Here is a 10,055-nt window from a genome sequence, read left to right as displayed (position 1 = left end):
GATTAAAGACTTACATATAAGACCTCAAACTCTAAAAATCCTGGAAGAAAATCTAGGAAACACCATTCTGGACATTGGCTTCAGGAAATAATTTGTGGCTAAATCCTAAAAAGCAACTGCAACAAAAACAAAACTTGACAAGTGGGTCCTAATTAAACTAAGGAGCTTCTGCACAGCACGATAAACTATCAACAGAGTAAACAGACAGCCAACAAGATGGGATAAAATATTTGCAAACTATGCAGCTGGTAAAGATCTAATATCTAGAATCTTTAAGGAATTTAAACAAATCGACAAGCTAAAAACAACCCACTTAAAAATGGGCAAATGACATAAAGAGACACTTCTCAAAGGGAGACATACAAGCAGCCAGTAAATATATTTTAAAAATGCTACACATCACTAATTATCAGAGAAATGCAAATCCAAACCACAATGTGGAGACCCAGGGGAAAGGGTGGGAGGGAGGTTAGAGAGAAAAGACTACCCATTGGGTACAGTGTACACTGCTTGGGTGTTGGGTTTACCAGAATCTCAGAAATCACCACTAAATAACTTATTCATGTAACCAAACACTATCTGTTCCCCAAAAGCCTACTGAAATTTTAAAAATTCGTAAAAAAAAAAATAACTTGGAAAAAAAAAACCTGAATGAGATACCATCTTACACCAGTCAAAATGGCTATTATTAAAAAATCAAAAAAAAAAATAACCAGATGATGGTGAGGCTGTGGTGAAAAAGAAATGCTTACACACTGTTAGTGGAAATGTAAATTAGTTCAGACACTGTGAAAAACAGTATGGACATTTTTCAAAGAACTTAGAACTACCATTTGACCCAGCAATCCCATTACTGGATATATCCAAAAGAAAATAAAATCTATCAAAGAAACACGTGCACACATATGTTTACTGCAACACTATTCACAATAGCAAAGACATCATCACTGACAGGTGATCATCAACGGCAGACTGGATAAAGTAAGTGTAATATATCTATAACATGGAATACTACTCAGCTATAAGAAAGAATAAAATCATGTTCTTCTGTAGCAACATGGATGCACCTGGAGGCCATTATCCTAAGCAAATTAATGCAGCAACAGAAAACCAAACCAGTTTTCCTCTAGTTCTGCATTTTCCTAATTATAAATGAGAAACTAACACTGCGTACTCCTGGACATAAAGGTAGAAACAATAGATACTGGGGACTACTAGAGAGGGTAGGGCAGGAGGGGAGCAGGTATTGAAAAACTACCTATTGGGTACTATGCTCAGTACCTGGGCGAGATCCACTGTACATCAAACTTCAGCATCACACAATATACCCAGGTAACAACCCTGCACATGTACTCTCTGAATCTAAACTAAGAGTTGAAAAAAAAACCATAAAATAAAAATAAAAGGAAAAGTAAAAATGCTGTACCTATGCAGGGCAAATGAGATAAGCAGTATTCTTCTAAGAAAGTTAGTCTAGTCAGGCTTATTTCTGACCTTATTGGGATATATTATATCATGGTCAGTCAACTCAATAGAGAGGATATGATTTAACACAGGATTTAATTTTTATTCTTATGATACATAATGAAAAAAGACTTTACCTACAACGTCTTGAATTGCTTTCTCTGTAAATGCTTAGTTTTGAAATTTTCATTGAATTAGCACAACAGAAAAGTCAACTACTATTGTCTTCACTAGTCTCCCATATGGACTTGTTTTCCTGCAAGCACATACACAGACATACATAGACACACACACACACACACACACACACACACACACACACGGCAGCACTGTCCAAACACAAATTGAAAGGAGATACTGGTACACCAAGAAAAGTAATTGGTACATTATGTCATAGTGAGCTTACTCCATAACTCTTGCTAACTAGTGGGTGACAAATACAGTATGCAGTGAAATACTCAAAATTTATCTAAAGAAAAATCCCTTCCAAAATGGAATACTTACATCAATATAAAAGTATGATAAAATATTTTGCATTTACTCTGAATATTTTTAGTAAACCTTCAAAGAATATAACTAGAGATTTCATTGACATATTTAATGTAAATGTACAGTGGTAGAGGATAATTTCTAGAAGAGATAAAAATCTTAGATTTTACTATTAGCTAAATTCATCTCAGATATTTATATCCAAAATGCTTAACACGAAATACACTGATTTTTTTAGAAATCTTAAAGCAAACTCATGTAATTACATGTGAAATAAAGCTAAATTAAATTATAAATGTATTATTATATTAAAAAGGTTAAACTTCTCTGCAAGTTACATAGGAACTTTTCAAGTTGTTTTCTATAGATATATTAGTATAATTTAGAAATTTTATATCGGCTTAATTTTTCAGACAGTTTTCAAGAAAACAGGGTAATTCAACAGCTATATCATGATTTTATTACCTAAAAATTTTGCTAAATGTATGATGCTGAAGAAAAGCAAAAATGCAATCTCAAAAAAAGTATTGAGCCCTAAATATCAATCTCAGATTTATGTGCTAACTGAAAAACTCTATTTCCCTTTCCATGACTTGCACTTTTCTGTCCAACTTGTATAGAAATTGGGAAAATATTGAAAGAAAATAAAATCTTTCTACCAAAAAGACACATACACTTGTATATTCACTGAAGCATGTAAATGATTAGTGATTGAACAATATAAGTATTTTTAGAGATGTTGTAAAACATTATGAAATAAAATAAAGATCTTCTTTATATTCCTTGTTTCAGGAAACTTTGTATCCCACTGTTACTAAGTAATCAATGTATGTTTTTAGCATTTCTAAATAATCAATGTATGTTTTTAGTATTTAATTTTGGGCTTACCCACTGCCATCTTCCCATTTCTTATTTGTTCTTATTAGCTTATAATCCAAAGCATGGGTTTCTACATCTCTCTCTTTTTTTTTCTCACTTTTAAAATATTTTATTATGGAAGTTTTCTTTTTTTTTATACATACAAATTTAAATATACATTTATTATCTAAAACATCAACCATGTGTTATGTGGTTTAAAATATATGGAGAATAAAATATGTAACAATAGCATATTATTTAAATTAATGTCAAATTTTTCTAAGATTCTTTTTTTTTAACTGCCAAAATATGTTGTTTTATTTTAAAAAATTATTTTGGGAAAAAGTCTTCTCTTGTTAAGCTAATTTTTTTGTTTGTTTTATTATTGTACTTTAAGTTTTAGGGTACATGTGCACAATGTGCAGGTTTGTTACATGTGTATACATGTGCCATGTTGGTGTGCTGCACCCATTAACTCGTCATTTAGCATTAGGTGTATCCCCTAATGCTATCCCTCCCCCCTCCCCCCACCCCACAACAATCCCCGGAGTGTGATGCTCTCCTTCCTGTGTCCATGTGTTCTCGTTGTTCAATTCCCACCTATGAGTGAGAACATGCAGTGTTTGGTTTTTTGTCCTTGCGGTAGTTTACTGAGAATGATGTTTTCCAGTTTCATCCATGTCCCTACAAAGGACATGAACTCATCATTTTTTATGGCTGCATAGTATTCCATGGTGTATATGTGCCACATTTTCTTAATCCAGTCTATCGTTGTTGGACATTTGGGTTGGTTCCAACTCTTTGCTATTGTGAATAGTGCTGCAATAAACATACGTGTGCATGTGTCTTTATAGCAGCATGATTTATAGTCCTTTGGGTATATACCCAGTAATGGGATGACTGGGTCAAATGGTATTTCTAGTTCTAGATCCCTGAGGCATCTCCACACTGACTTCCACAATGGTTGAACTAGTTTACGGTCCCACCAACAGTGTAAAAGTGTTCCTATTTCTCCACATCCTCTCTAACACCTGTTGTTTCCTAACTTTTTAATGATGGCCATTCTAACTGGTCTCTTTAACTGCCTTGAAAATATGTTTTTATATTTTTTTTTACAGTAACATTTTATAAAATAAAATGAATTTCTTCCCATAGAACTGCACTGTAGAGGCCAGGACAAGTGGCTTACACCTGTAATCCCAGCACTTTGGGAGGCCAAGGCCAGAGGATCGCCTGAGGTCGGGAGTTCGAGACCCACCTGGCCAGCACTGTGAAACCCTGTCTCTACTAAAAATACAAAAAAAAAAAAAAAAAAAAAAAAAATTAGCCGGGCGTGGTGGTTGGCGCCTGTAATCCCAGCTCAAAGTTTCACCCTCAGAGGGAACCAAGACTCGGAAAGTAATAGAGAAATTGGCCCGCTTTGTGGCAGAAGAAGGCCCCGAGATATAAAAAGTAGCTATGGAGGACTACAAGGAAAACCCGGCATTTGCATTTTTGCAGAATAAGAATAGCAGGGAATTTCCCTACTACAGAAAGAAGGTGGCTGAGATAAGAAAGGAAGCTCAGAAGTCGCAGGCAGCCTCTCAGAAAGTTTCACTCCCAGAGGATGAAGAGGTCAGAACCTTGCAGGAAAGTTGGCCAGGTTCGTAGTGGACTGGCATCCGGAGGTGGAAACCATCGCCCTCCAGAACAGCCGTGAGAACCAGGCATTCAGCTTTCTGTATGAGACTAACAGCCAAGGATACAAGTACTACCGATAGAAGCGGGAGGAGCTCCGGAAAGCCAAGGCCGGCTCCACAGGCAGCCTCAGGGCACCCGACCCGGCCTGACGCCCAAGTCCCCTAGTGAGGCCCTGTCAGGGTCCTTGCCTCCGGCCACCACTTGCCCCGTCTCTTCCCCGCCTGCGCTTCCAGCCCCCAGTTCCTCGTCATCCCTGCTCCAGCCGCCCCAGGGAAGCCAGCCTCCGCAGCCACCGTGAAGAGGAAGCGGAAGAGCCGGTGGAGGCCAGAAGAGGATAAGGTAGAACTCCCACCTGCTGAGCTGGTGCAGAGGACGTGGACGCCTCTCCCTCGCCTCTGTCAGTTCAGGACCTCAAGGGGCTCAGCTATGAGAAGGGGAAGCCCGTGGGTCTAGTGGGCGTCACGGAGCTGTCGGACGCCCAGAAGAAGCAGCCGAAAGAGCAGCAGGAGATGCAGCAGATGTACGACGTGATCATGCAGCACAAGCGGGCTATGCAGGACATGCAGCACCAGCACGGCTACCACAGCGACGAGGAGGTGTTCAGAGAGGTGGGCACCTGGAAGCACCAGCTGCGGTGCATGGAGATGGACAAGACCAGGAAATGGGCCAAGCAGCTGACAAAGGTGAGCCAGGGCAAGCATTTCATGGGAGACTTCCTGCCTCCGGACGAGCTGAAGTTCTGGAAATCTTCAAGGCCCTGAAGGAGAGCCGTGAGCCTGACTACTCGGAGTACAAGCAGTTCAAACTGACGGTGGAGAACACTGGCTATCAGATGCTGATGAAGATGGGCTGGAAGGAAGGCGAGGGGCTGGGCTGGGAAGGCCAGGGCATCAAGAACCCGGTCAACAAGGCCACCACCACAGTGGAAGGTGCCGGCTTCGGCACTGACCGGCTGGCCGAATTCTCCAAGGAGGACGAGTACGAGGCCTTCCGCAAGAGGATGATGCTGGCCTACCGCTTCCGGCCCAACCCCCTGAGCAATCCCAGACGGCCTCACTACTGAGCGTTCTGGAAACGTACGAGGGCCGTGCCGTGTAATAAAGTCGCTGTGCTCAGTGAAAAAAAAAAAAAATTGGAATGGGTGGAAGAACACATTGAGGATTTAACTTTTTAATACTTATTATTTGCATATTCTGCCTGACAACTTCTCCATTGCTCACAAACTCCCGAAAATCTCTCCTCTCCCTCCTTACCCAGGAAATAAAGGAATCGCAGAACTCAAGGGCACAAACTCATTGCTACCCTGATGCAAATTGAGAGTGAAAGAAAATAACACTCTATCCATTTTCTGGTGCTATGGCAAAATAAAAACTAAACAGTAATTAAATTTTTCAATATGTTATTCTGCCACATTTCTTAGTAAATCAGCCTGCCACATCATGCACAGAGATAGATTTTGCTTTAACTCTCTATTGAATGCATGGAAGGTTTGTGCTTGGTGCGAGGCAGGGAAAATGCAAGGCAAAGAGTGTCTTGTTCAGTATAGTATATATTAATAGGCATTCCCTTGTGTACTATAGAATAAGTGAGTGAGGTACTTATAAAAGGCTGTTTCTGATACCTCTAGAGCAGTGAGTTTTTATTCTGAGCTAATATAATGACCATCAAAGCCTAGCATTTATCCGCACACTCACACAAAATTGATCCCCAATTTTACACTTATTTTAACACACCACTCTGGATTACACCTTCATAGAACAGAATGTTTTTATACATGAGAGGAATGGTCTCTTTTCTGCAATTTTGTAATGTTTGCTCTCCGCAACTCTCACCCCCTCCCTTTTATGTATTATAGAGAAATTTCGGTTATATGAATGAAATATCTGGGCTCATTACATAAAATGGGTCTTTTCCATGGTTTTTTTCTTTTTTTTTTTTGAAAATTTGAGGACAGGCCGGGCGCGGTGGCTCACGCTTGTAATCCCAGCACTTTGGGAGGCCGAGGCAGGCGGATCACGAGGTCAGGAGATCGAGACCACAGTGAAACCCCGTCTCTACTAAAAATACAAAAAATTAGCCGGGCGTAGTGGCGGGCGCCTGTAGTCCCAGCTACTCGGAGAGGCCGAGGCAGGAGAATGGCGTGAACCCGGGAGGCAGAGCTTGCAGTGAGCCGAGACTGCGCCACTGCACTCCAGCCTGGGCGACAGAGCGAGACTCCGCCTCAAAAAAAAAAAAAAAGAAAATTTGAGGACAATAGACAACAAGACTTTCCACATTATAAAACAAATATGTAACTTCCAGAGTCCTCCCACCCCAGACTCCGCCTCCTTTTTTAGAGGGAAGATAAGCCAAACTAGTGTTTAAATCTTCACTCCTACCAGTCCAGCCATGTAAGCAGAAAATGGAGAGCTCTGGAGGAAGAAACAGTCTCTGTTCATGCTCAGCTCACTAGCATAATTGAAAGGAGCTCCATCTCAGAGAGATTAGAGATGTTTACTAAAGAGAAATTGACATTAATCACATCTGGTTGGATGTTTCAAAAGCTGTAGAAACCCTTAGGCCCATCCCAGAACTGCCACTGGATGGGAATATGGTAAAAATATTCTTGAGAAACTGACATTTGTCTTTAGTTGTTTGAATATATATATGAATATATATATACTCATATATAAATATATACCCATATATATGAATGTATATACTCATATATATATATGGAGATGGACATTCCATATATATATATGGAGATGGACATTCCATATATATATATGGAGATGGACATATATATTCATTCATATATATGAATATGTATACACACTATATATATGTATATATATGTATACTCAGTGTTCAGAGCCTGTTTTCCTTCTGAGGAATTTTGAAGACTGTTAGTCTCCTGGGTAAGCCATGATTAGTAGGGCAAGCAGAAAGGGAAGCAGAGACAAAGGCCCAGCTGCATTAATTTATAGGGTAAGAGATGCCATAAAAGTAGCTCTGCCAAGTCAGGATACACACTGTACAGTATATATACCCTGAGGAAGGCAGCTTCAAAAGAGTTCACCAATACACCCCATGAAAAGACAACATTCTGATGCCAGCCAATAGAATGGGAATGCTGGTGGACACATACTACTATTCTCTGTTTGCCTACACCAAAAGGATCTTATCGGAGTGGCTATGCCTGCCATAGAATAGTTGTAGAATACAGTGTGAATTCTAAGAAACAAACAAACAATAGCAAGAATCTAGAATATTCCAAACACTTTTGAAAAACTAAGCAGATTTTTTAAAATCAATGTATTTGGTGTAGAACAGTTAGAACAATTGTTTTTTAAAAAAAATTAAAACAATGTTGATACCATTTTTTGTAAAAGCATTTAAAGTGGTAAATTAGTGATTTTTGAAGACTATTATTTCACATATTTACTGGAAAAATCATGCATTTGTTACAATGGTCAGCCAAAAATATTTATCATTTAAAATGCTTAGAAACTGCAAAATAAGAATGAAGGTTTGTTGTTTGACCTTTTGTTTCGGTTGCCCAGGTTATCGGCTATGTTTTCAAATTATCCTTATAATGTTTAAAGTATAGCTCTAGCTTTAAGTATATTAAATTTTGTATTTTTCTGATTAGAAATTCTAATAAATGTGTAAATTGTATCTTTTTAACATTTATATTAGTATTTTTGTAGTTTTCTATTTTAGTGAATTTTTAGTACCATCAAACTGAACACTTTATTTTACAATATAATTAATTTTTAGTAAATACTTAAGATCCATGCTTATTTCACACACGTTGAAACATGTGTAAACATTTTTTTAAGTTGTTCAATACCTACACATTTTAGTGACCTGTTTTCATGTGCAGTAAATAAACTTGACTTAAAACAATTTACAGTGGTTATTTAAGATTATTACAAATAGGTAGAAGGAGAAAACAAAGAATATTAGCTTGTTAGAAGATAAAGTTTTTCAACAGCAGAAATGTCAAATTCAACTCAAAATATTTTTACAAGTGTAGATTTTGCATAGCATGGAGTCTATGGCAGTTCAGTATATTTCCAGGTTCAGTAGGGCTTCCTGGTGTAACCAATAATACCATGACTATGATGGGTCTCTGACATCTGTGGAGAATCATTCCTCCATTCAGATTTATGTAAAGTCTGTTGAGTTCTAAAATATTATTTAGGAATGGCTTAATGTCTATCTACTATTTCTTAAGATTTTGTAGAGCTTATAAAGTATAGAAGGGTAACGGATGATATTTCCTAGTAGAAAATCTTAAATTGGGCACCAATGTTAAATGGTTCAAAGTAAACAGTGTTCTACTGGGGGAACTCATTCCGAATATTTCAACATAGGTTCTATTTTCCATAAGTGTCGGCCAGCTGAGAAATAAAGAGAGACAGTACAAAGAGAGGAATTTTATAGCTGGGCCACCAGGGGTGACATCATATATTGGTAGGACCATGATGCCCTCCTGAGTCTCAGACCAGCAAGTTTTTATTAAGGGTTTCAAAAGGGCAGGGAGTATAAGAACAGAGAGTAGGTACAAAGATCATATGCTTCAAAGAGCAAAAAGCAGAACCACTGATAAGGGTCTAACAAAGATCACATGCCTCTGAGGGAACAAGGCAAAGGGCAAAAGCAGAACCACTGATAAGGGTCTATGTTCAGCAGTGCACGTATTGTCTTGATAAACATCTTAAACAACAGAAAACAGGGTTCAAGAGCAGAGAACCGGTCTGACCACAAATTTACCAGGACTGAGTTTTCCCAACCCTAGTAAGCCTGAGGGTTCTGCAGGAGACCAGGGCTTATTTCAGTCCTTATCTCAACTGCACAAGACAGACATTCCCAGAGTGGATGTTTATAGACCTCCCCACAGGAATGCATTCTTTTCCCAGGATATTAATATTAATATTCCTTGCTAGGAAAAGAATTTAGCGATATATTTCCTACTTGCACGTCCATTTATAGGCTCTCTGCAAGAAGAAAAATATGGCTGTTTTTGCCCAACCCCACAGGCAGTCAGACCTTATGGTTGTCTTCCCTTGTCTTGTCCATAAAAATTGCTATTATTCTGTTCTTTTTCAAGGTGCCTTGATTTCATATCATTCCAACACACATTTTACAATCAATTTGTACAGTTAACACAATTATCACAGTGGTCTTGAGGTGATGTACATCCTCAGCTTAGGAAGATAACAGGATTAAGAGATTAAAGACAGGCATAAGAAATTATAAAAGTATTATTTAGGAACTGATAAATGTACATATCAAGATGAAATATTCACAATTTATGTTCCACTGCCATGGCTCCAGCCAGTCCCTCCGTTCGGGGTCCCTGACTTCCCATAACAGTGTTCTTGAAAAGCAAATAGATCAAAGTATTATTTAATCCAAACAAGTAAAAATTCTTATCCTAGACTGGGCTTTTTGCTGTAAGTATTTAGGAAAACCATATTAAGCATATATACCTCAGGGGGTAAACATCTTTTTCTGATACATGGCATGAAAAAAATATTTGGTGACAAAATTTAAGCAAGTTGGAGATATGTAGA

General features: G+C 38.4%; 1 pseudogene; it reads left to right on the top strand.

Moving 5' to 3' along the window:
- Positions 1-4,255: 4,255 nt before the first annotated feature.
- On the top strand, positions 4,256-5,554 carry LOC100592052 (annotated as a pseudogene).
- Positions 5,555-10,055: the final 4,501 nt, after the last annotated feature.

The sequence above is a fragment of the Nomascus leucogenys genome, chromosome 10 (assembly GCF_006542625.1).
Source record: "Nomascus leucogenys isolate Asia chromosome 10, Asia_NLE_v1, whole genome shotgun sequence".
In the NCBI taxonomy this organism is placed as follows: Eukaryota; Metazoa; Chordata; class Mammalia; order Primates; family Hylobatidae; genus Nomascus; species Nomascus leucogenys.
Note: the sequence above shows the minus strand (reverse complement) of the source record. Positions and strands in the feature narration are given on the sequence as shown.